We start from the raw sequence: 26,442 nt of genomic DNA, 5'->3' as shown, positions 1-26,442 counted from the left end.
CTTGCCTCGTTTGTCCCTACAACACCACAGTCAGATGCTCCTGTGCATAGGTAGGAAATGGAGTGCTGTTCACACCACCGTGAGATGATAGTGCTGTTTGTAACTTTTAATAACCCCTGTTGTTTTCCATGGTAGTTAACAAATTGAACATCTCACCAACAGTGCCCAAGGGTTCCAATTTCTCCACATGCTCACATTTTCTTTCTTCTTTCTTTCTTTATTTTTTTAAAATAGTAGCTATCCTAATGAGTATGATGTGACCCCTCAATGTGGTTTTGGTTTGTATTTCTCTTAGGACATGCGATACTGGAACTGTTTTCATATGTTGGCCATTTATAGCCATATTTGGAGAAATGCTTTTTCAAGACCATTGCACATCTTCTAATATTGTTATTTGATTCTTATTGTTGGGTTATATTGGCTTTTAAAATACCGTGGATGCTAATTCATTATCAGATACGTGATTCACAAGTGCCTTCTCCCCTTCCGCAAGCTGCCCTTGCCCTGCGGGAGTTGTGTCCTCTGTAGTACAAACCTTATTTCCGTTGGATGTAGTTCCATCTGCCTACTTTTGTTTTTCTTTCCTGTGCTCTTGCTGTTATATATGTGAGATCACTGCAAAGTCCAACATTCTCTTCTGGGAATTGTATAGCTTTAGGCCTTGCATTTAGGTTTTTAATCCATTTTAAGTTATTTTTTTGCTATGTTGTGAGCCTAGGGTCCCACTTCTTGTGGCATATGCATACACAGTTTTCTGAGCATCATTTGTCGAAGGGATTGTCCTTTCCCTGGTGAGGGGTCTTCGCATCTGGTTGAATTTCATTGGATCATAGGTGAGGGTTTATTTCTGACCTCTCTGTTCTGCAATGTGGTCTATTTTCTTTCTTATGGCAACACCACACTATTTTGATGACTATAGCTTTGCAATGTTTTGAAATCAAGAATCAACCTGATTCTTCAGGTTCCCTTGAGATTCTATATAAATTTTGGGACAAATTTTTCTATTACTGCAAAAAAAAAATGTCATTGGGATTTTGATAGAGATTGCATTGCAGGCATAGATTGCTTTGGATAATATGACCTCTCAACAATATCGAGTCTTCCCATTCATCAATGCAACATAAGGTGTTTTCCCATTTACTTGTGTCTGTTTTCATTTATTTCAGCACACTTTTGCAGTTTTCAGTATACAAGTCTTTCACCTCCGTGGTTAAGTTCATGCCTAAGTATTTATTTATTTATTTTGACACTACTGTAAGTGGAATATTGTTAACTTCCTTTTCAGGTTGTTTACTTTTAGTACATAGAAATGCAGGCTGATTTTTGTGTACTGATTTTTTTTTTCCATTTTGTAACCTGGCTGGATGAGTTTACTAGCTCTAATACCTCTTTGTGTGTTTGTGTGTGGAATCTTTGGTATTTGTGCAGATAAGATCATGTTGTCTAGGGATGGAGATGATTTTACTTCTTCCTTTCCAATTTGGATGGCTTCTCTCTCTTTTTCTTGCATGATTGCTCTGACTTTAATTCCTCATCATTTTAAGGATTAGGAAACAGGGCTTAGAGAAGTTAATCAGCTTGCTGGAGATAATACAGCATTTAGCAGAGTCAGAATACAAACTTGTGACTCTTGAACTCTATAGCAAGGAATTCAGTTGACACTACTGAAAGGCTTTTACCTGGATGAGATGGGAAGGGTGGGGTCATTTCAGGCAGAATGATCAATTTATTTATCATGGTATTTTCCCCCAACTTATTTATGATTTTTTTGTAGTAGGGATTGAACCCAGGGGTCCTGTACCACTGAGCTATATACCCAACCATTTCTAGTTTTTATTCTGAGGAAAGGTCTTACTAAGTTGCTTAGAGCTTCACTAAGTTGCTGAGGCTGGCCTTGAACATGAGATCCTCCTGCCTCAGCCTCCTGAGTTGTTAGGATTATAGGTGTACACCACTGAACCTATCTTCTGACTTCTTTAATATGTCCCTCTGATTTGTCTTTCAGAGATTGCCACATTTCAAATCACTAAACTCAAAGATATTTATAACAAAACTATGCTGAGAATAATTTCACCTTTTTTTATGATTTGGAAGACAATATTTGCTCTAGGGCCAGTTTGAAGAGCAGTGTTAATTGGAATAAATCTGTGCCAACAGTGAATGTGCAGTGCGACTGCCTCTGTGGATACCTCCTTCAAGGCCACTGGTGTTCCTATAGTTTTTTTTTTTTTTTTTTGGTGTGTGTGTGGTGAGGGGGAGGTTCCTCTCTCTCAATACATGGATTCAAAATTTACAAGCTGACAAAGATCGTAGGGAGGAAACAAAAGGGAGAATAAACAAGAAATAATTTGTTTCTCTTTTCCTTTTCCACTTTTCCTCTCCTTCCCATTTTTCTCCCTCTCTCCCTATTATAGAAGTAACATGCTGCTTATTAACTGTTTATACAGCAACATAATTTAAAGGCAGAATCATCTACTCTCTGATCTCTGCACCATCTTCACCAGGTTTGATGAAACTCCATCTACACATATGCCTGCATTATTATTTTTGTCCTCTTTAAAAAAAAAAAAAAAACTCAACCAAAAACCGGTATCACACTATACTCAGGAATTTGCAGCTTCCGTTTAGTCCTCTCTGAAAGGGCACAAATTCTCTGTGTGACCTTGAGCAAATTTTATTTATTGAGCTTTAGACTCAACTAACCCTTCAGACACTGTTGCTTTCTGATGTTTGGCCACAGATAATATCACCCATGACCAGGAGACAGATCTCATTCAGGCATTTAAACCTTGTCATTCATGCCACTTCCAAGGCCTGGCCTCCTGTCTTCTCTTTGGAGCGGCTGCTCTTTGCAAGCCATCATATCTACAGTGTCACCCTCCTTGTAGTGCTGACCACCCCACCAATGTGTGGTCTCAGAAAATCAAGTCTGAAACGTTTACAGTGTGGACACCAGGCTCGGTGCTCACCATCTTCTGGAGTCTCTGACATCTCAACGGTGTATATACCGTGTGATCTTATCTAGCACTGTATGTTTTCCGTATTTTACAGATGAGGAAACTGAGGCTTATGGAACTTCCATATCTCATCCATAGTCACAGAACTTGAGAGCCAGAGAGCTAGAGCATGAAGCCAAGCAGCCTTGCTCTTACATTAAGTGACCCCAAAAATGAATGCCCAGGTGTATCGTCAGGGTGGGGACAGTTACTGGGACTTCCTTTCTCTGGTTCCTTCAGAGAGGCACTCTTGGCTATTTGGTCATCAATGGGCTTAGAAAGAAGAACAAGCTTTCTGATAGCCATGTGGAGATTTGCTCTTCTGCCTACAGTTTAAATGGACCCTATCGATGATTTCCTGCTGGGCTGCGTTTCATTTACTCTGCATGTTCCTTTTGGTGGGTGGAGGAAAAAAACGTGTGAGAATCATCCTCCAAATAAAGCAATCTATGAGCCTGGCTTATGAATTTTCTAAAGTTTATTTTTATTTGCCAGGCTTTCCTGTACATTTTTGGAGGGTAGACGTGTTTAATAAATAAAAGGAAAGTGATATCTTGAAATAAGGATTTTTTGGTAGAACACAACCAGAGGTGGATCTTTCTTCTCCTTCACTCATCACTGTCCACCGAGGGCGTTCCCAGCCAGCAGCCAGCAGCCAGGGTGGGAGTGTCCAGATGAGTGACCTGGCTCATTGCTTCTTTCTGAGCTTAAAGAAATTTCAGCCTGAAGCCCCGTCCCTTTGGAACTTGAATGTGGCCTCATGTACAGGTGTTCCATAGTTGGTCCTGAGACCTGCCTGGGCTGGAAGTGAGGATGGGAGTCCTGAGACGCTGTGGAGGGAGCACACTGCCGGGTGGACGGTCCTCAGCTACCACATGGGATCCAGGGTGGGAATCAGGGGAAAGGGTTTTTGTTACTCTTTTTGGACATTATCCAAGATGACTGGACAATGAGATTTGTCTGAAATAGGCTTGATGATCTGGGGGAAGATATTGAAAACAGAAGTTTGGGTCAATGGTTCTCATAAATAGCTATTATATAACCATCTATCTGAACTGTGCTGGAGCTGAGAGAAGGGAGCATGGCTTCCAGAACAGTCCACAGCCTTTCGAGTTCTCTGAATAGCTCGGAGCTCTGGAACTTTCTTTTTGACTGGGAAAAAGAATGAGCAGCTCATCAGTTACATATGTGGGTTGGTTCAGAGAATTTCTGTTGGAATCTGTGATTCCAAACCCCGTCAGGCCTCCTGTTCCCTTTCATGACAAATATTTGGACACCCTTTCACTATCCTGAAATGAAATTTATGTATGACCACCCTGAAATAAATATCCCCTTCTAAGAGAACAATAAAGGCAAGTAATTCTTAGTAAGATATGCATCTCAATTTCCAAATACCCAGATAAGACTACTGTTAAAAGACAGTTTAAGATGAAAGCACAACTCTTAGCCAGATACAAAAGTGAGCATATGTTGTATATTTTAATTAAGTCATGATGAGAACCAGGCTAGTGTTCTGACCTGCTCTAGAGAGAGGCCACAGGGTGGGCCATGGATCGATCAAGAATGTCAAAATGAACGCTCAGCTGGGGACAAAATTCACTTCTTCAGCATCGAGGAGACAAGTCGGCCCGGCCCTTTCCGCAGAGTGCAGATTTGCACAGCAGACAAAGTTACTTTGCGTTGCTCTCCGTGATCTACACTCAACAGGGTCCAAGTGGGCTCCTACCCCAGGTGTGCTGGAGGCAGCTCATGGTTTTCCATTGGAACATACCTTTTTTTGTTTCCTCTAAAATTATATATACAGAATTAATCAGGCTTTTATAATTACAGATGAAAGAAAGAAAGGAAGGAAGGAAGAATCCTGGATGAAGCATCCACACAGATGGACGCAGCGGGTGGGACTGTCACCCTGGTGCATTGGATGATGCTGCCTTCGGGTGGCTTCTGAAATGGAAACCAACTCTTGACAAATTTCTGAACAAAGGATGTTTGCTCTTTTTTCAGAACATGCCTGAACCATGGAAAAGTCAAGGGCTGTTAAAACTATTTGAAAACGATTTGTATCTATAACAGAGTTGGGTCCTAAGTGAAGATAATTATTAATATAAATATAATATAACTGTAAATATCATATAAATATAATTTTTTGATAAATAAGTGTGTGATGATTCTAAATAATCTGATTATAATATAATAATAATAACAAACTCGTATCTGGTACGGTGTTCAAAGTAAAGGGGCAATTCAGTAAATCCACCATAGAGTGGAGTTTTCCCCACGCTGGGAATCTGCCAACCTGCTTCAACTCACCAAGGGTGAGCCGTGTGCCCTTCCCCAGCCATCATGGTCACAGGGGAAAGCCTCAGCATGGACAGTGTGCTCCCTGGAGATAGAGGGGCCCATGGAGGAGCACTGACAGCTGAAGGGGGGGCCTGGGCCTGGTGACCTCCCCAGCACTGCAGTGCTTAGCTGGCTACTTGGCCACTCAGAAAGAAGCAGGGCCTCCATGGCCAGGGCCATGCCAAACAAATTCACTGCTGAGACCCCACCTGGCTTCCAGGAGTCTCCTTCTTCCAAGTCAGCTCTCCAGGGCCAGGGATAGCGGAGGCCCCGCCGTGACCCCTCAGCCGTGCAGCCCGTGGATCTGAACTGCTGCCTCTGCTTTCCTGAAGAGCTCTGATCGTGAGACGGAGGTGCGTGATTGGTGCAGGGGAACATGAGCTCTGAGGAGATGTGACACAGGTGAGGGGGTCCAGGGAACAGTGGGGCAGGAGTCGGGCCCCACTCCAAGGGCAGCTGCCTTCTGGACTCAGCCCAGGGATGCCAGGTTGTTTTCAAGAGAAATAGAAATCTGAACTCTTTAGATGCCACTTTTCATTTTAAATGCTAGTTCACAGATTCATGTACACCGAAGTTGGGATTCGTGTGTGAACGTGATAGATGCGCGTAGCAGACATTCATGTGCACAGAGCAGACCCCCCTTTGGAGTCAGAATGGAAGTTCCAGGTCGGACACTGTCACTTCCCTGCAGAGACCTGGGAAGGGGGTCTTGGAGGAGCCAGGCAACTGGTCTGGGCCAGTTCTGCCTCTGGGCACCACGTTGCAGCCCCATCTGTCTATAAAGAGACCCCAGAACAGGGCTGTTTCTGTCTCCAGTGACTCAAAGACAAAACAAGTAAACAATGGGACAATTTCTGCTGAAAACAGCATTTTTGCATTTCCTTAGCAGTCGACTTTGCCCAGAGCTCCTGGGGTCCCTGTGGGCCTCCAGAGCTTCCTGGGGAGGGAGGAGCCCCTGGGCCCCTGGGCCTTGCTGGTGTGTGCAGCCGCTGGGCATCTCCTCCACTGTGACAACCGGCCATCCATCAATGTGGAGATGAGAAAGGCTGAGTCCCTGGGGGCTGCTTTGGAAAAATGTTAAAAGCTTTAATTGAAAGGCTCTCCCACAGGCTGCAAGTGACTTCCTGGTTCTGAATTCCTGTGCTCACCCCCACATGCCCCGGGGACCCCACCAAATGCCAGGGCCAGGTCATCCTGATGTACTTAAGCCATCAACTTCTGACAGGTCTTTGAAGATGCTTGGCCCAGAGTCCCGTGCAGCCCCCAAGGGTCGGGGACCACACTGTGAGCAATGTCACCTGTCAGGGTCTGCAGATTAAACCTGCCGCAGGAAGGGGAGATGCTTAGTGTTAACATGTCCTGGTTGAAATGCTCAGGTGACGAGAAAGATAGGCTTGGCCCTCTGGAAGGGCATTTCTTGTAATGAGGCCTTCGACAAAATTTTCATGAGCCTCTTGAAAGTCTTTTACTGGCTTCCTTTCCTCCGTTTATCTGTGTGTCTATCCATCCGTCCGTCCGTCCATCCATCCATCCATTCATTCATTGCCTCCAACTCGAGCCAAGGTCTGGCTCAGACTGACATTCCATTTAAGCCAGCAGTGTTTCTCTGAGGGCTCCCCAGGCCACCCAAGGGAAGCAACGGTTAAGAATTCCTGAGTTAAAGCTCTCTCTTCAAAGCTTTCCAAACAAACGAAGGTTCTGACTCTTTAAGAATGTTTTATTACATCCATGACATGTGCTCATTAAGAACAAAGTAGGAAGAAGAAAAATAAAAACAAAACAAAAATTCTTGATGACACTTCCTTTTGAAAACCTGTGCTGTTGAGGACCACCTGCAGGAGCAGCTTCAGTGTCGGTGACATGCCCTTTGAATCTGAGACCTGGCCAGAAATGAGCTGCATTCTCTGTCCCTTCAGAATAGAAGATGGTCATCCTGTTTCCCAATCTCCTGAGGGTAAAATTTCTTGTTTTAATAGCTAAGACAGGAGAGACAACTATTCTCTGTGTTGGGAATAACATACAAATGGTTCCACGACTACCCAACCAAAGTAAGATCCAAAGCAATTGGGGATGGTTCTGTGAACCTTGCCAGTCTTGTGCATGACAGGGAGCCCTCAGTGCCTGGGAAGGGGACAGGGGTGCCAATGTGGCCCGAGGTACAGGCAGACAAATCCTGTAAGTGACATCTAGACGGCGCTGGGAACATAATGTCATGAATAAAGATGACCCCGCATCTCCGAGCTGTGCATTTTAAGATTAATATTTCTCAATAGTACCCGTCAGAGTGAGTGGCAGTGGAATCCGTAATAAGTACTTTATTGAATCATATGTGGTTTAAAGATAAATGTAAAAAGGGACCATGAATTCTCATGTCAAATTATGTCTCCCAGAAGTTAATTAGTTGTGTCACGATTCAAAAACGAATTCTTTTTAATTTGGCAAAATACAAATTAAAAAGATTTGTGTTTCTGACAATTCAATCAAAAGATTCTTTCAATTAATGAAAAATTTTTTTAGAGTAGTTTTAGGTTCACAGTAAAGTTGAGTGGAAAATAGAAAGTTTCTCTACACCCATCCCTGTCCGCGTGGAGCTGCCCTGCTGTCCACACTGCGTCAGAGCCGCGTCCGCATCAGTCAGTGGACACACAAGGCCTCCTCACTGTGCCCCAGTCCACGGTTCACCTTGGGGCTCACTCTCGGTCCTGTGTGCCCATTCGTCTCACTGTTACTGGGTTAGAGACCCTCCCTGTGAGTCTGTGGAACCGCCTTTGTCAGACCTTTCTTTTCTTCTAACGCGCATTGGCAATGCTGTCGGCTTCCCTCTTAGACCTGCTTTTTTTTTTTTTTTGCTGAATCCTACAGTTTTGACAAGATGCATTTTTATCTTCATTTAGTTCAAAGCATTTTAAAAATTCTTTCAAAGTTCTCCTTCGACTCATGTGTTATCTTGCAGCGTGCTATTTCCTCTCCAACAGCTTTGGGTTTTCCAGCTATCTTTCTGTTACTCTAGTTTACTCCCGTCGTGGTCTGAGAGTAGACATTGCATGACTTCTCCTCTTTTGAATTTGTCAGTGTGTGCTTTGTGTCCTGGAATGTGGACTCTGCTGGTCAACATTTCCCGTGAGCTTGAGGAGAACGTGGCTTCCTCTGCTCTTGGATGACGTGATCTGCGGATGTCAGTTATGCCCAGTTGATAGATGTACAGCTCAGTTCAGCTACATTCTTCTGCCTGCTGGATTTCTCCCATTCCGACTGATGGTGAGAAACTAATGTGACTCCATTTTTTAAAAAAATAAATAAACAACAGCAGCTTCTACCTCAAGGCCTGTCCTAAGGAAGGGGGCATGACCCTTGTCCTTGGAAAAACCCACAGAGCACTCCTAAGTACATACCCACCCTGCTGAGTTGTTTGTAAATAACAGGAGAGGTCTGAGAAGCCAGGTGTCCCTGATTCAGTCAAGCTAGGTGAGGACCCATGGCAACCCCCCTAGCAACCTCCAATCAGCATGAGACAGGGAAAATACCTGGGATGCCAGATGACCTTCCCAGTAGTTTATGGTGGTTGATAACATGTTGGGAAACCATGTAGTTTAGCACGTACACCCCTCGTGGCCTAAACCAATCAGTTCAAACGAACCCCTCTTGTACTAACCAATCACCCCTACCCAACTTGTTCCTGCCAGTAAATGTGCTAATCAATGTTAAGAGATGTTGTTTGATTTTCCCACGGTATGGAATGATTTGCTGTACGATGTTGTGACGCATAGAGCATCCCCCCAAACCTATAAAATCTCACTGAACAAAGGACCGGGACTCACTCCCTGGGGACCACTGCGTTGGGAATGGTTGTGAGTCCAGGCTCAAGCTTGCAATAAAGACTCATGTGTGCTTGCATTGGATTCGGCTCCTGGAGGTCTATTGGGATCCCAGGAATCTGGCATAGCAATGAGTGTCACCTGTTTCTCCTGCAATCCTACCAGGTTTTGCCTCAGTTATTTTTGATGCTAGGTTATCAGGCACATGCACATTAAGGATCTTTATGTCTTCTATTATTGGGTAATTCCCTTTTAATCCCTGACACTCTTCCTTGCTCTCAAGTCTAGTCTGTCTGAAATTAACATAGCAGCTCCACTTTCTTTTGAGAGTGTTAGGTATGATAACATCTCCATCCATTTATTTCTAATATATATGCATCTTTATATTTAAAATGTGTTTCTTATAAAAACATACAGTCTGTTTTCTGTAAGGTATATTTTCTGATCCACCACAAGCATCTCTGCTTCTAGCAGATGTACTCAGATCGCGGACACCTGCAGAGATTTTTTTTTTAAACCTGCAGCGATCTTCTGTGGCGTTCAATCAATCAATGTCCACATGTGTGCCATTTTCTATTGGTGGCCCTTGCTCTTAGTTCCTATTGGTCTCCTTTTTTATACCTTTTGTGGTTTAATTGAGAATTTTATATAATTGTGGTTTCCTTTTCTTGGCATATAAATTATACTTTAAAAAAACTTTTCTTGCTGATTGTTCTAGAGTTTAAACTACAGATCTATAACTGATTCACTTTCTTGCAATCCACTACACAAATTCACAGTAGTGTGAATACCCTGTGATGACAAGATATTTATAATCTTCCCTCCCTTTTCTGTATCACCGCTGTCAATCATTCACTAATATATAATTGATACATTGTTACTATTGTTATTTTTTAAAGTTCATTGCATTTATATCAATTAGGAATTTAAACACTTATTTCTTTTCTGATGCTCTTCCTTTCTTTACGTAGATTCAAGCTTCTGATCTTTGTCATTTTTATTCTCTCCAAAGAAATGCTTTTTACATTTCTCAAAAGGTGCTTCTTCCAGCAACAAATTCCCTTAATTTTTCTATGGTGGAGGTCTTTATTTCTCCTTCAATTTTAAAGGTCCATCTTACAAGGTATGAATTCTAGGCCAATGGGCTTTTTCTCTCATCACTTTAAATATTTCATTTGATTCTCTTCTTGCTTCTGTGGCTTCTAAGGAAAAATTGGATATCATTCTAATTTTTGATCCTCTATAAAGATAAGGTATTTTTTGTTTACTTCTGGTCTCTTCAGGATTTTATTTTTTATCTTTGCTAGGACACAGTTTGCATGTGGTATGCCTAAGCACAGGGTTTTGGCATTTACCTATTTGGTGTTCTCTAACCTTCTTGGATCTCTGTATCGTTTGGTATCTAACACTAAATGTGTAGAAATTCTCAATCATCATTACCCACCATGGTCTGTTTTCTTTTAGGAAGTTTCTACTAAGACATTGTCAATCTCAGGATTATTCCGTCAGTCTACTAGTGAGCTGATCACTCTGTCCCAGGGTTCTTTATATAGCATTCTATTGCTAGAATTCCATCTCTCTGCTTCTGTTACCTGCCTGTTTTTCCAGGGCATCTCCTTTTCCTGTTAGATCTCTTAACATACTAATCATAGCTGTTTTCAATTCTTGGTTTGCAAATTCCAATATTCCTGCAATATCTGAATTGGCTTGATATTTGTTCAGTTCCTTCAAATTGCGATATTTTGCCCTTATTGTGCCCTTTAATTTTCTGTTGAGAGGTAGATTTGCTGTATTGAGTAAAGAAACTTTGTAAACACTCTTCAGCAATGCGCTGAGGGTGTGGGCCGGGTAGGGTTCTATGTCCTGTGCTTTCTGTTATTACAACAAATACCTGAAATCATCAGCTTATAGAGATAAAAGGTTTATCTTGGCTCACAGGTTTGGAGTTTTGTCCATGTCTTGGAGTTGGCTGCCTTGCTTCTGGGCTTGTGGTAAGGTGACACATCATGGTGGCTGCCCATGGCAAGAGCCATTTGCCTATTGGCCAGAATGCAAAAGAGAGGAAGAGTTCCTAGAACATGCTGGAAATTAATATCTTACTATTTCCGAGAACATATGGTGTAAGCATAATATCCATGTCTCAGTCCAGACACAGACATTTTCTGCCTTGGTTTAGAGACTAACCTTTGACTAAAAGGAAAAAATCGTGTGTCACAGAAAATGACCCAAGCTCACCCATTTTGGAATCCACTCTCAGTCCACAGACAACACTTCCGGGCTTGCTTGCCTGGAAATGGCGTCCTCCCTGGTCATTCCACAGGTCACTCCATTCCCTGCACAGACTCTGCCCAAGCCCTCGCCATGATTGGCAGCTGCTGCATTGGTAGCAAACCAGAGTGGGAGCTGGAAACCAAAACTGAGAGGTGGGCGGGAGAACAGGCGTGGAGTGACCTGCCGCCCTCCCCCAGAGGAGGCTGGGTTAGGGGACAGACGGGGTGCTTCCAGAACAGGTACACAGGAGACGGAGGAGGCGACCAGAGCCCATTGGGAGAACAGGTGGGGAAGCCTGCTCACTGGGCTCAGCATGAGCCGTTTGCCTCTTTATGTGTTGCTCTATACTTAGCCCTCAGAGAGCCACAAATTACAGTGGTTAAATAAAGCTTTTGAAAACGGCAAGTAGCAACATGGCAAGTACAGAACACCACCGGGTGGCGTGCCCCCACCAACGCCTCCCTCCCCCTCCCGCCCCAGGACCGCCACCGTGTCCTTCGTGAACCCCCATCACTATGGTATTGTCTGTGTGTGGTAAACACAGCTCTCTTTTGTTTTTTAAACTGAGAGGTTCCACCAAAGGCTGGGACAGAAAGAAAGCTGAGGGGATCCTTGTGGGACGAGTATTTTGGGAGAAGACTGATGTAAGCCCTCACTGGGTCTAGAAGAGAATGAAGACGGGGACATCTCTTGAGTGTTTTGTATGTGCAAAGCGATGCCCCAGCCGTGCGTCACAGGTAGGAACTGGCTTATCCTTGTGATGCCTTGTGATGCCCACTCTGTGGATGAGCAGACCAGGGGACAGGAGGGCTCAAGATCTCTCCCAAGGTCACCTGGCTGGCAAGAGGCAGGACCAGGGCTCCGTCGGCCCCAGAGCCCGTGTTCTCAAAGACCACACTTAATGACTTAGTGAGCCTGCTGTGGACTGAATGTTTGTGTCCCCCAAATTCACAAATAGAAGCTGTGATCCCAATGTGACAGTCTTGAAGCTGGGGCCTTGGGAGCTAGGTTTAGACAGGTCATGAGGACAGAGCCAGAGATGGGCTTAGTGCCCTTATAAGATGGGGAGGGGACCAGAGCCTGCTCACACAGCAGCTGGGAAGATGACCCTGGTATTGTTTAGGTAATAAAGACCATGAAATGTCTATGTATGCTAAGTACAGGGGGGTGTTTTGCAGTCACACTGGTGCAAGCTGGGCTGCGGAACCACGGATGTGGAGGTCCGACTCCAGGCTTTTCTGTGTGGGCAGCTCTCTTTCCAGGGAACAGATTTCCAAGAGTGAATTTCTTAGGGGAAGGGATATTTTTAATTTGAAAGATATTTCCAGTTTTGCTTTCTAGGTAGGTTTTAGCAAATCACCCTGGATCCATGGGGACCACACAGCAGATCTATCTTCCTTTGGAAACATCCTTGCTAGATTAGGGCACCCTTCCCAACAGACCAGAGACACGCCTGCCCCACAGCCCTAGCAGCTGCATGGTGGACATGGGGCAGAGGCCACAAAATGCCCCTCCAATGAGGCAAAGACACAGGCCCTGCGAAGAGTCCAGCTTGGTGAGCTGACTGGGGACATGTCTAGTGCTATGACATGGCAGGGTCAGAAGTATGGGACAGGAACCTCTGGCCAACCCCTCCGTGGCAGGACTTGATTGATCTCTCTTAAATGCAGTTCCTTCTGTCTGTCCCCCTGCCTCTACCCCTCCTGCAGAGCTGCAGCCACAACGTACCTGATCTTCTGAAGACTGGAGGTGATCATGTCATCCTCTTTCTCTGGAAACCTCACCTTCCTCTCCTCCAGGCTGACGGTTGTCTGTGTTGACCTGGCCCATGGACCCTCTGAGAGGATGCCTCTGCTTCTCCCAGGTGCACCTGCTGCCTCCTTCGTGCCTCCCTCTGTGGGGCCACATGGTTCCAGCTCTTGGTTTGCCCCTGCTCTTTCTCCCCTCTTGGCTTTTCAAACGGCATCTTCTACTTTATCCCCTTCTCCTTGGCTTGCCAACTTTGTGTTCCTGGTCCTCTGTTTGATGTTGCTTCTTGACCATCCAGAAGTAGATTCAATGTGTCCTTGCTGGTTTTTCATACCCCTCCTAATCTATTTCCCACGAAGTCACCTACAGATTGGAATGACACTTATTTTGTTCCCTGTGGCACATTCAGTGTCTAGGGCACTGCCCAGCACACGGGAGGCAATAAACTTGATACAGTAAATTAATAAAGAGTCAGATGCTACACATACTATTGTCACCCCCTCCATCCTAGGAAAGTGAAGCTTAGAAAGCATTTTCATGAGCTATGAGGTTAACAAATGGTGGACTGGGACTGGAACATGGCTCTTTGATGTATTTTCAACTATCCCTCGTGGCCACCTTCAAATGCAATTTAACAGCCTCTTGTGCTTAACAGACTCCATTACGATCTGAGAACAGTGCAGGGCAGTCTCCCTGACAATGATGTTGTGCACAAGAGATCTCTTTGCTGTGAAACCTGCCCTGCACATGGGAAGATGTTGAGCCACATCCCTGGTCTCTAGTCACCAGAAGCTAACAGTAACTCTTTCCTTCCAGTTGTCTCCAGATAATGGCAACCATCCCTGGTGGCAAAATTGCCTCAAGACAAGGAACAGAGTGCCATTGGGTAAGTCCCTAAAGCCTGGGAGAGAATGTAGGCATGCACTGAGCGAAAGAAGAAAAGCAAGAGCAGAACCTTGTCCAATATTGACCTTGTGTGTTGTAGGCCACGGTACGCACTTCAGAGTCTCGGTTTTCCCATCTGCAAAGTGGATATAGTAGCTCAAAATTGTAAAAGAGTAGAGGAATGCATAGAAAATGCTCCAGAAGTTTCATCAATTTAACTGAACAAAGGCTGTCTTCTGGCCACAGCTACTGCACTCACTCATCAAAGCATGCATAAAGGAAACCCTGCCTTAACAGCCGGGCTGGAGATCCAGGGTCAGGAGGGATGGATTTGACAACACAGGGTTTTGCATTCTGGGAGGCAAAAATGTCCCACCTTCAGAAACAAAAACCAGTGAGGCCTTTGGGCTGACCAGCTCGTGGGCACGCTGGGCACACTGCTTCTGAGCTGCTCCTGGAGAGAAGGAAGAAGGAAAGTCATGCTTGCAGATGGTTTGCTGTCCTTTAACATGATGCCATGTCTAAACTAGGAAGAGGGAGGGCATTTCAAGACCTGTTGAAGAATGGAATCAGGCCAGTTGTGAACTGTGCCCTCTCCCTCGCCCAATGTTCATGCAATCGCCATTTAGTGTTGACTCACTGGGCTTGCTTGTGAGATTCTTTTATGTTTGAATAGTGATTCCAGAAGGAACATTGGCTTTGAAGCCTCTGTCCTCTTCACAGAGTCCTGCTTCGACCTAATGTTGCTGCTCCAAAACATGCCTCTCGGGGACTCCACAGTTACAACTGTGTTACAGCCTGAGAACTCATAGATGACCGTAAAGAGACAATGGCCTCTCCTAGTCCACTATGTCCTCTCCCCCGAGCTAGTGTGCCCTCGGTCCATCAGAGCCGGGAGCAGGTCCACCTCAGCCTCCTGTGGGCAGGGGAGTGCAGTCCCACCATGTGACAGGAATGCCCGGGAGGGTATAGTGACCATCTCAGGAAAGAACTGAAGCTGGCCTCCTGGAATCCCAGGTTTCCACGAGTTGCACCATCACCCTCGGTGACTCACCATCTTTAAAAGACTTGGTGGGGTCGAGATAAACTCCGAGAGGGGACGACAGAGACCAATGTTAGCATTGGCAGGATGGGCAGAGCACTTCCAACTCTAACTAAAAGGGTTGTTATGGAGGCACAGAGTGGTTCCCACACCTTTCTGCATATAGTGTCTGGGCTGGCAGCCGATATTCCTTTAAAGTGCCCCGGGAACTGTGGCCGTTCTGACCAAAGGCAACTAAGTAAATGAACTGCCCTTTGGGGCTACAACATTGAACCCCTTAAATGAAGGCAGCTTACACACATGCAGATACATGTCCCTTGTGGTCCCTGTAGGCATAACTGCCCATCACCAGAGCGCTTTCAAACAGGGAGGGAGATCTGGTTTGCTGGAGCTTTGACCTCTAACACCAACAGAGGCAGAGGGTGGCTCAGCAAGCAGGAGTCTGTTTGCATGTCTGTGTTCCTTTTTTCTGCACACAAACTTAACCATGAAATCATCAATGCTGACGTGTAGAGTACGTGTCAGGGCCTGCTCCTCAGGCATGCCAATTGTCACTTTCTGTCCTGGCTATCAAAGGTGTTATCTTTTGTGAGTAGAAAAAAAGAAATTAGTTAAGGTCTGGATTTAAATGGACACTGGACAAAAAGAAAGTCAAAAATAAAATTAGCCAGGAATAAAATCAGCCATCTATCGAAACATGCACATGCACATACACATTCGCATGTGCGTGCACTCGCACACATTCTCAACTGCACTAGTCAGCGAGCGCTGTTGCCCGGCTCCTCTCTGGAATAAGTGCTCTGTTCATGAGTTCTCACACTTTAAATGCCGCCAGGCTTAGAGATCTGCTGTCCCCCTTGAAGCAAGGTCCTAGGACCATGCATCCACTGGCTCCTCTGTGGCAGGAGGCCTGTGAGGCTCTGCGGGCCTATTGTTCCTTAGTTTCCACACCTATGTGTGTGTCGTGACATGAGATGGGAGATGAATGTGTGGTCGAATTAAAGAATACAACCCTAATGATCTAAGCTATTATTTATCATCCTATTTATACTCTAATTGTGACAACAAAGTTCTTAGTGAAACTTCTTTTCTCCAGCATGGGATGTGACCGTGAGCTCCAGACATGACTCTGGAGTGTTAAGTAAGGCTTTGTCGTCAAAGGCTCGTAATCAAGGTGTAAAATTTGAGGGTTACACCAAGGATGTGGGCCCCTGAAATAGGCCTGCAGAGAGACCAGATGGCCGGGTGAGGACCGCGGGATGAGGAGGGTGAGGGTGGGACCAGGGCTGTCCTGAGGACTGGGGCAAGGAGAGGAAGGACCCTGAGTCAGTGTCTTGCTGGCGGGACAAGGCAGCCCCAGTGCCGGAGACCCTGGGAGGACGCCAGCCTTCCTAGCTAGGCCCGGTGCTAACTGTGGTCCCCAGAAAGACGCTGTGTGAGAGGAGCCCCAGGTCAGTCCTTCCCCGGCTGGGAGTCGCTGCTACATGGAGTTCTGTAGTTGGAGACAAAGGACTGGCCTCTGGGCCTGACCTGGGCCTCCAGGAGGACTCCTCTACTCTTGCCTGAGCTTGGCCCACGCAGGGCTTGATAAATATCGTGGAATAAAGAAATACCTGACGAAGAGTGAGAGGATGGGGCCAGGGCGGGGCAGCAACAGGGTCTTCCAGGACAAGCCCCTCATCTCAGCAGGTCACTCTCTCCTGGTCCCCACGACACGGATATCCTCAGTGAAGGGGCGCCTGCAGAGTCCCAGGAGGCTCCTTCCATCTCTCCCTGGGTCTCCCCCCCGCTGGGGCCTCTGTGGCTTCTGTCTTTCATTGCAGCCCAAAGCCATCCTTGTGAACATCTGCTTGTGCACAAGGGAGCTCTGGGGACACAGAGGGACACGAAGCCACCAGTGAACCTCCCACAGAGGAAACATGGATAAGGAGGAACAGTAGCCTCCTGGGATCCACAGAGCTGCTCCTTGACCTTGCCTTGACTAGGGGGTGGCCTGCAAGGGACCGTGTTTTGCAACGGCTGTGGCAGCATGGGAGCTCCCCAGCACGACCTGCCCACGAGCTTGATCAGGACCATATCTAGAAATGGGGCTGCTCTGCTGACTCAGGGACTGTCTGATCTCTAAGCCCCCGCTCAGCCTGAAGCAGGGAACAGCTGAAGCTTGGGGCTGGAGTCCTGTGTGGCCCAGCGCTTCAGTGTGTGTATCTATAATGTTGTAGATGGACACAGTGCCTTATTTTGTTTGTTTATTTTTACTTGGTGCTGAGAACTCAGTGCCTCATATGTGCCAGGCCAGTGCTCTTACCATGGAGCCCAGCCCATGTTGCAATATTTTTATATCAACAAGGACACAACATGGGACATTGGTTTTCAGAGTAGCTTTTGAATATTCCGCAGTAGAGACATCACAGTCAAACACTAGCATCTCCTTGCCTTTGTAACAGTCCTTCTACGATTATTGAGAAAACCCTGCTTGAGAAACAGTATTTTCAAAATGTATTCACCCAAATAATGCTCTTGTTCCTTTTGGTCTCTGGTCAGCAGGCTGCATACCTCCACCTTCTAGGCTGGGTTGATGGTGGACATGGGACGGGTTACAGTCTCTTGGATGGTGACAGTCTAACCATAGGTCAAACTGATGTTGCTCTTCAACTTTCAGCTTCAAAAAGATTCTCCAAAGTCCTGCAAATTGGAATAGCCCATGAGGCTTTTTAAAAACACAGACACCCCAATCCCAAGGGAGCCCTTTGTGGCCAGCAGAAGGTGGAACACACATGATCCTCAGGTGGCTCTACTCCAGCCGGGCTGTGAACCCACAGACTCTAGCTTCAGGGGCTGAGCAGTGGAGCTTCTCCAGACAGCACACCTTCCTGATTTGGAAGGCCCAAGGACTCCGTGGCTGGGCAGAGGCAGCTCAGAGATAGTTTCCAAACCTCTCATTTTCCCACATGTTTCTTTTTTTCTTTCCTTTTTTTTTGGCCACATTCATATATCAGACATTCTATTCATTAATTAATATTTTTCTCTAAATTAACTTGCATTTAAAAAACTGAAATATAAGACATTTAAAAACTCTTCTTATCATTATAAATAAGAACTCAGTACCATTTACCATTAAGAGGAAGCAACTGGAAAAACACACACAACAGCCCCCTGATCTGTTCAGGTCCAGCCGGGCAGCGTGGCTTGCCCTCAGGTGCATAGCCAGTGGGCCGGCTCTCTCTTGTTGAACAGGGATGGAGGGAGGCCTGGCTCTAACCACCTAGCTTTCTTCCCCCTGCCGGACATAGGCCGAGGGCTCTCTTAGCGGTGGAGACTGGTGTGCAAAGCCTCGTGGGCTGATCTGTGCTGATGAAACACCAGGGGCATGTTTTCTGGAGGCTTTTGGGAAAATCATTTCTGTCTTTGAGAAGCCCCTGGAAGAGAGAGCGCTTTGCCTCCAGCTGTTGGCTGGGGCCAGCCTTGGATACAAACGCAGGGCCTGGAAGAGCAGCTGCCGGCCCAAGAGAGAGGCTGAGATCCTCGGGAACCCAGGGCCTCCTGAACAGACCGGCCAGGGCTTCTCCTGTCCCCTCCAAGCTCGCTCGGTTATTCAGGACATTTTGAGACAGCCCTGGGACACCAATGGCTTCCCAACACAGGGGCAGAGGCCAGTGTCCAAAGACCACTGGAATTTAGCAGGGACTTTCTTCTCCACAACCAGGAAGACTGGACGAGAACTGGCAGGGGAGTGACAGCCTGTTTGACTCAGGTCATCTAGTGCCACGTGCATCTATTAGATGAAGTCATTTCAGGGCCACGCATCTTGTCCCTAGGAAATGCTTGCTCGGGCTGGAAGAGACAATGGTTTCATAGAAACAAAGCGGCCGGAGGCTATGAGGGGCTTAGGTTTGCTTCTCAGTGACTCTCCTCAGGGTCACTCTGCCGACCTAAAGAGGTCATGAGGTCTGGGGATAAGGGGAGTAAATTATCAAAACAGCGTTTGTGCCTCTGGCATTAAGCACGGAGCTCTATGAGCATACACCACGTCCTTGGGACTCACAGTACAACCAGTGGACTACAGCGTCCACGGTGTCACCTGTGGCTTGCTGGAGTGTGGTCTCAGGGCCCTAGGCCTGCAGAGTCGAATACGCATGCTAGAAAGGTGCCATTTAGGTCCGCATACACAGTAACCCAGAGAAGCCTGGCCCCAGGTGCTCGTCACCAGCTAGGTGCCGCTCAGGCCATCAGGAGCTGGGGGGGGGGTGCAGGTCCCAAATGCCCGCCTGGACCCCTGGAATGCTGCTCCGTGCTGCCAACCTGAGGCTGTCTGCTTTGTTTCTTTGGGTTTCTGCCACAACTGCTGAGCTGTCTTCCCCAAAGAACCAGCTCCTGAGATTCCTTGGGTTTCACTTCAGGCCACGGTATCCTGGTCCATCGCTGGCGCGTTCACCTGGGCTGCAGAAGGTAGACGGGGCCAGATAGCAACCTAGAGGGCTTCCTGGGCACTTAAATTCCCTGTATTCCAATTTATTAGAGTAAACAAAATCAAACTCTTTCTTTGTCCCATATGTAAAACACATTTCCCAGATTTTTATCAAAGTTGTGATGATGATTAGCAATTCTCCAAGGCCCTTTTTTTTTTTTTTTTGGAGAAGCGCTTTGTGTCAACAGGACCTCAGGAGGAAGTTCATGGGAGGGGATGAGGCAGATTTGGTGCCTATGAAGGGCAACAGGGAGAGCCTCCGAATGCAGGGCAGCCTGGAGGCCTCTGCCCACCATGGCCAGCGCTGGAGTAAGACTGCCCCTCAGAGGAGGCCTGGACTTGGCAGAGGGGCCATGCCCAAGTGTCCCCACGGTGCTCGATTGTTAGCTGGGCCTTGTGTGTGGGAAGAGCGCAGCCTCCGCTCAAAGGCTAATGGAGAGCTGGCGGGGTAAAAGGAGAGGGGGCGGCCCTGCTGGCTACTGACATTCTTGCCTCTAAATAACAAGTTGCTTTCTGGAAGGGAGATGTAAGCTTCATGGCTGGCACAAACTGCAGAGTGGAAAAACCCAGATAAATGTAGGAGGTTCCCAGAGCAAAAGATACCACTGTCTGGTACCCAAGGAGCAGCCCGGGAGATAGCAGGCAGTGCAGAGAAGCCAGGCCTACAACAGGGGCCCGAGAAGACAGGCTGGGAGAGGTGGACGCAGGTGGGCTCCCAGCACCCTGCAGCCCTGGCTGGCTCAAGGGAGTTGCTGAGAGTTTCTGAGCTCCAGGGACAGGAACGAGGCCGGCAGACCAAGAGGCACTTCCTGTTTGGGCTAAGAGGAGGCAGAAAGTGTGGACAGGATTGCTCAAGGGCACAGGGGACAGACAACAGAGACAAAGTGATAAGTAACAAAGAGGGGAGTGACAACCCAAGGGAGATTATCAAAGGCAGAAGATAACCAGGCACCAGATCCTGCCTCCCTGGGCTTCTCCTGGGCTTGGGCCCTGTGGGAGAGCCAGGGGAGGAGGGCAGCCTAAACTGAGCAAACAGAACTGTAAGCCAGGGGGACAAGTTTAACTTCAAGTGCAGAGATTAAGTTTTCTGTAAATGAAGAGAAACAGGGAAGTGGGGGTCAGTCAAGGTCAGCTATGAGGAGATTTACAGACTGCATTTATCTCCAAGTTTATGTAGCCTATTAAATTTCATCTCTGCTACAATCATATCCTTTGATATAAACATTTCATGTTTTGGAACCTAGTTTTGAAAGCATAAAAAATATGCAGAAAGATCTTCCCATAATACTTATAATAATGAAGTGAAATAAATTCCCAGTGGTAGGGAAAGACTTATGGATCCTCTTGCATGCTCTTGATGGCATGAAAAGTTAATAATAATGACATTTTCATTAATATGCACTCACTTCTAAGTATGTTCTAATAAGCTAGTTAATGAAACAAGCAGAAAGAAATATGGGGTACAGTGTTTCTCAAACCTTTTGACCACGAGCCACAGTCAACCATTGCTCTTGCATGTGGACCAGGACGCCCACACACATTTTCAAAGCTTGCAGGGAACCCCACCTGCTCACCTGAGCCCCACACCCTCAGCACTTGGTGTGCTCTTCTGTTCTGTCTTTCTCAGTGCTATATAGACCCACCGTGTGCGCCATAACCCCTCTTGGTGGAGCATGATTCCAGAGAATAATCCAAAATAGTGGGACTGTCCCTGGTGGAGTCCTTCATCCTTTCCAGTTTTTCTCTAATAAACACACATGGCTTTTTATAAAATGGGTATACTGTTTCCATACTGATTTTCAAATTGTCCCCATGCTCCTCTTCCCTAGGCCAACTATTCTCAGTTCCTCGTTCTCTGATAAATACACTTTACATTTCCCAAGAATTCATGAGCCCAGCGCCAGCTACAGGCAGCCTCTGCTCCTGAGTGTACATCGAACACTTCGCGGATTTAGCATCTATGACTTGTGGCCCCCATGTGGCCACTGCTGGATTATGTACCTTTTAAAGGAAAGGTCACCATCCCAGCTAATCCATATCCTTCACTCCTGCTTTCTCTCCTTCCTTTATTCCTCTCCAACATGAACAATTTTGTTAAGTGCCTATTTTGTTCGAAACACTATCTTAAAGCTGAATGAAAAAAAGAGATATTTTTTCACATTCTTTAATTTTTCTACAATGATCGTGTATTTCTTTCATAGTCAGGAAAAACAATACATACTGTCTTTTTTTTTTTGATACAAGAGATTGAACTCAGGGGCACTCGACCACTGAGCCACATCCCCAGCCCTATTTTTGTAGTTTATTTTGAGTCAGGTTCTCACTGAATTGCTTAGGGCCTCACAGTTGCTGAGGCTGACTCTGAACTTGCAGTTCTCCTGTCTCAGCCTCCCAAACTGCTGGGATTACAGGTGTGCACCACCGTGCCCGGCTACATACTGTCCTAAAGGCGACCTCAACATAGCTCTTTCCTTCCAGATGCCCACAACCTAGGAAAGAATCAGTCTCCTAAATAAGGATGTTAGAGACTTACCTTAAGTTCCTCATCTACCTCCTACCCCAGCCAGAAAGTGGCTCCTCGGAGTAACTTTTAATTGATAGAGGCAACAGTGCCTCTCTCCATTTCCAGGATACCATGAAATTTGTCTGTCTGATGCTCTCCTCTGCTTCCAGGTCTCCTCTCCATTTCTTGGGAAGACAGGGACAAGAGGGTGGGGGAACAAGAGAGAAGGGAAGAAGGAGAGGGTGAGGAGGGGATCTGATTTGTGTGATTCTGTGCTGTGGCTATAAGCAGTTGACTGAGGTTGGTGCTGGAGCCTCCAAAACTGCTCAGAACGCCTTTCAGTTCTGCTCCCTCTGAGCCTGAAAGGGGTAACCCAAGACTGGTTGGTCCAGCAGAGTTAACTGCTTGGACTCTGAATGTGACACGGATGGCCCGGCCTGAGACCTCCAGAGTAAAGAGGTAGCAGGCTCCATACATGGCTGGCATCGATGGCTGCAGCCAGATCTTCTGATTATTTTTAGGTTTTGTCTGTTAATGAATGACTTTCTGATGGCAGCTTGTTTGGTACATTAACTTCTGATTCTGATTTCCTCTGAGAAGTTCAGAAAGCAAGCTGCATAAACCCCATTGCTTCCTACCCCCAGGCCTGGGCTCCCAGCCGCTCATGGTGGATGGTGGATTTATCACCAGCTCATTGAAGGAAGTGCCTATTTACTTTCCAATCATGGGCGGCCTGTTGAATTCTAATAGAATTCTGGGGGCAAATACAGTCAGGGGTTTTTAAAGTCATTAATTCCTTGATCTCTTGAATTCTTATCACCGACTGTTGTCAGAAAAATATCCCCTTGGTGTATATTCCAGCACATTCCAGCCAGCTGCACCTCCTGGCCTGCCCTTGCTCCCCCGTTTGGTTGGAATGTGCTCTTGCAATGCTGGGGGATGAACAGAGGTGTCCCTGGTTCTCTGGGAGAACACTCCCAGTTCTGCAAAGCCCAGAGAAAAACATCTCTCTTAGACCGCCTTTGTTTGCACCTCATGATAAATGTTCCTTTGGCAGTTTTATAAACAGGCTGCTAAAATGTCACCTTTTTAGAAGTGTGACAGGCCCGTGGGAGAGGACTGCTGGCAGTCAGGCGGGCTGGGTGCAATTTGTGGCTGCATTGGCTGAGGCCAGGGACTTGACACAGAACAGGCCATTCACCTGCAGCATTATCTCAGGTTAGGAAATGCCGCTTCACCATCCTTCACCCAGGTAGAAAATGACATCGATGATCCTCTGAAAGTCAAATGGGGGGCTCCTGTGTGTATCCAGCTTTCGTGAATGCCTCATGGACCTATTGGGGAGGTGTGGAAGACACAGGATGCAAAGTGGTCTGGCGGAGGAGCCCGCAGGGCTGCAGGGGGCAGCCCACACCAGCTGGGCCCTGTCTCTCTCCCCAGCAAGGAGCATGAGTTTGCTGAAGGAAACAGACACAGATCCAGTTGGGTGGTTACCAACCGACCACCAGCCTGCAGCGAGAGTGAACTGGGTCATCTTGGTCATGCTTCCCGATCCCTGGAAGCCTAATGCAGTGTGAGAAATTAGTGATGACTCTGGGTTCAGGCACCTCCACACAGAGCAGCTGGGTGTCCATCCCGCTTTGCTGGATGTCACCCCTGGATGGGATTCCAGTGAATTCCTGAGGTTCCCAAGAGACTCATAAGACACATTTTAGTTGCTATGTGGGACACATTGAAAACCAGGAAATAAATCCATGACTTGTTAAGTGAGGAAAAATACTAGAGGTCTTGGGAGAGGAAAATTTCCAAGACTTCACGGCTAATGGACTGGTCCCGCAGGCAGGAAAACATGTCTTCATTCAGTGACCCCAAGGCCCATGTCCAGCCAGCCACAGAACTTCCTCAGCTGGACAGTACACTTCCTGTTGGCAGACAAACGACAAATATCTGCTTTACATTTGTATGGTCCAGCCAACTTTTGACCTGACGCTTTCAAATTTTAGTTATAACCTTTGCTTCCCTTTGGGAAAGAATGATTTAAGAGCTCTGCTGTCCAATACGGTAGCCACTGACTTCAGCAAGCACTTGAAATGTGACTAGTCACAACTGGCATGTGTTAGAGGAGCAAGGCACAGACAGTGTTTCAAAGACTTAGCACAGAAAAGGACAAATGGCTAAATTTTTAAATATTGATCACAGATTGAGATGATAACACTGCCAATGAATCAAATAACGTAGTGCATATTGTTAAAACTAATTTCACCTGTTTCCTTATGATCTTCTTAATGAGACATCTGGGAAGATTAAAGTTGCATGTTTCTTTTGATAAGAACAGTACTATGCCAGGGTTTCCAATGCAAGTGTGAAGAGTCTCCAGTTCCCTTCCACACACTCTTCCCCAAATCTCCTTATTTTGGACTAAACTTGAAGTCCTTTTAATGAGACACCAAGCTGTTTTTGTTGCTATAATTAGGGACAAATTATAAATTCCAATGACTACCCAGTAGTTCTGCATCAAGAAGCCAGACAAGAGACTTTGTTCAAAGGGACGCTTGAAGTTCACACATTCCATCTTCTCTTCCTATTTCTGCCCTTTTCCGTCACCCCAACAAAGCATGCATATGTGTCAGTCAGCTTTTCACCACTGGGACCAAAATACCAGACAGGAACAGCTGAGAGGAGGAAAAGTCTATTTTGATTCAGATTCAGAGGTTCAATCCTCAGTGGACCAACTCCACTGTTCCAGGCAGAGGTGAGGCAGAACATCATGGAGGAAGGGCATGGTGGAGCAGAGCTGCTCGGCTCTCGGTGGCCAGAGGCAGAGAGAGCAAGGGGCGGAGAATGCACGCTTCTAGGGCACACCCCAGTGGCCCCTAGAGACCCCTAGTGACTCCTCCAGCCAGGCCCCATAGGCCTCTGGTTCGTTCACACTAGGACAGACTGAGTGGCTACGGCTCTCATCTGTCATCACTCCACCCCTGCAGTGGCATGGGAATCTGGGGACACCTCATCTCCAGACCACACAGCATGGAATGGAGGCCTATCTGGACCACCCCACACAGGGCTGCCACTAAGAGTCACATTACCTGCATTTTATAAACCAGTGGGGCTGGATTCCTATTAAACATAAAGCTCTATGTGTAGGAGGAAGGCAAGAATCAGTAAAGACATTCCCAACCGGAATCCACTGGGGCCCAAATCAAGCTACTCAAGTCCTTTCTCTGCATGGAAACAGTGTTAGCTCCTAAGCAAGCAAATTCCAAAACTTCTTCTCAGATGAATCCATCTCAATGCTCTTTACGTATCAGGTGTAATCTTGACTTACAGTGGATCTTGCCCCCACTGACACTGCAGTCTTAGATGATTCATGTTTTTTTAGCAACCTTCCTTATATCCAAACACACTGAAGTGAAGAAGGCTGAAAGTGGACCCTTTTGAGATCAAGTTCTTCCCATTTCTTTCACTATTATTTGACTAATGCATGTAATCAAAACATCATAATTAAGTTAAAATATTACAATAATACCACCCTAAGATAGCTTTTTAATTTCCAAGTTTCATTTGCACAGATACATTAATACATTACCCAGTTATTATCATAGATAATGCACAATAGTTTGCACTATAATTAGTTCTCCTGCTTCCTCAGCTCCTTCCTCCTTCTCTGTTGGACATGTGGCTGTGGGTCCTGTGCTTTCTCCCCCATATCCATAAAGGTTGTCCTGTGATCATGTTTGATCCTGTGCCTCTAAGTAGAACCTATGCCCTTCTTTCCAGAACTCCATGTTCATGTGTCCAGCTGTTTACTCGACATCTCCAACTAAAATGTCTAAATGACATCTAAAAAAAAAAAAAAAAAAAAAAGAATAAAAAGGAATAGAAGCCTCCATTTACTAATGAAACTGGAATTTCTTGGTGATTTTGAACTGTCAGGTATAAAGGTACAAGGTGTCAGGAGGGATGGGAAGAGGGTCAGCACACTGAGTGAGAGGGGAGGAGCAGCGGGCCCCACAGGACCCCGCCCACACCAGAGTGGAGCCCAGGAGTCCATCGAGGGCAGCAGCCGACCACCCATGGGCTGCAGGAAGAGTGACCACCTGCAGGTCTGTATAGGAGGAAATCAGACCTCCTGGCCCTGTCCTCACTGCGTCATCCCTTTGGCCACCTCACAGTGGGCAGAGAAAGGAGTCCATGGGCAGATGGAACAAAAGGCGCCATGTTTGGGAACCAGGGGACAGAGCTGGGAAAAAAACAAGGGAGCACGGGAAACTGTTATTTGAAAAGGGAGGTTCAGCTGCCAGCTCCGGGAAGGAAGACCAGGCCCAGGCGTTTTGGAGAGGAAGAAGCCAAACCACCACAGAGAAAGGTGCCCGGGA

The 26,442-nt window shown here is 46.5% G+C and overlaps 1 long non-coding RNA gene across 1 annotated transcript; it reads right to left on the bottom strand.

The window, feature by feature from the left end:
- Nucleotides 1-17,329: 17,329 nt before the first annotated feature.
- Nucleotides 17,330-22,552, bottom strand: LOC144376306 (uncharacterized). The gene is made up of 3 exons (XR_013436615.1): nucleotides 22,097-22,552; nucleotides 19,398-19,535; nucleotides 17,330-17,780 (listed from the first exon to the last, which is right to left on the bottom strand). It is a non-coding gene; the product is annotated as an uncharacterized LOC144376306 (long non-coding RNA).
- Between the last annotated feature and the right edge of the window lie 3,890 nt (nucleotides 22,553-26,442).

The sequence above is a fragment of the Ictidomys tridecemlineatus genome, chromosome 3 (assembly GCF_052094955.1).
Source record: "Ictidomys tridecemlineatus isolate mIctTri1 chromosome 3, mIctTri1.hap1, whole genome shotgun sequence".
NCBI lineage: Eukaryota > Metazoa > Chordata > Mammalia > Rodentia > Sciuridae > Ictidomys > Ictidomys tridecemlineatus.
Note: the sequence above shows the minus strand (reverse complement) of the source record. Positions and strands in the feature narration are given on the sequence as shown.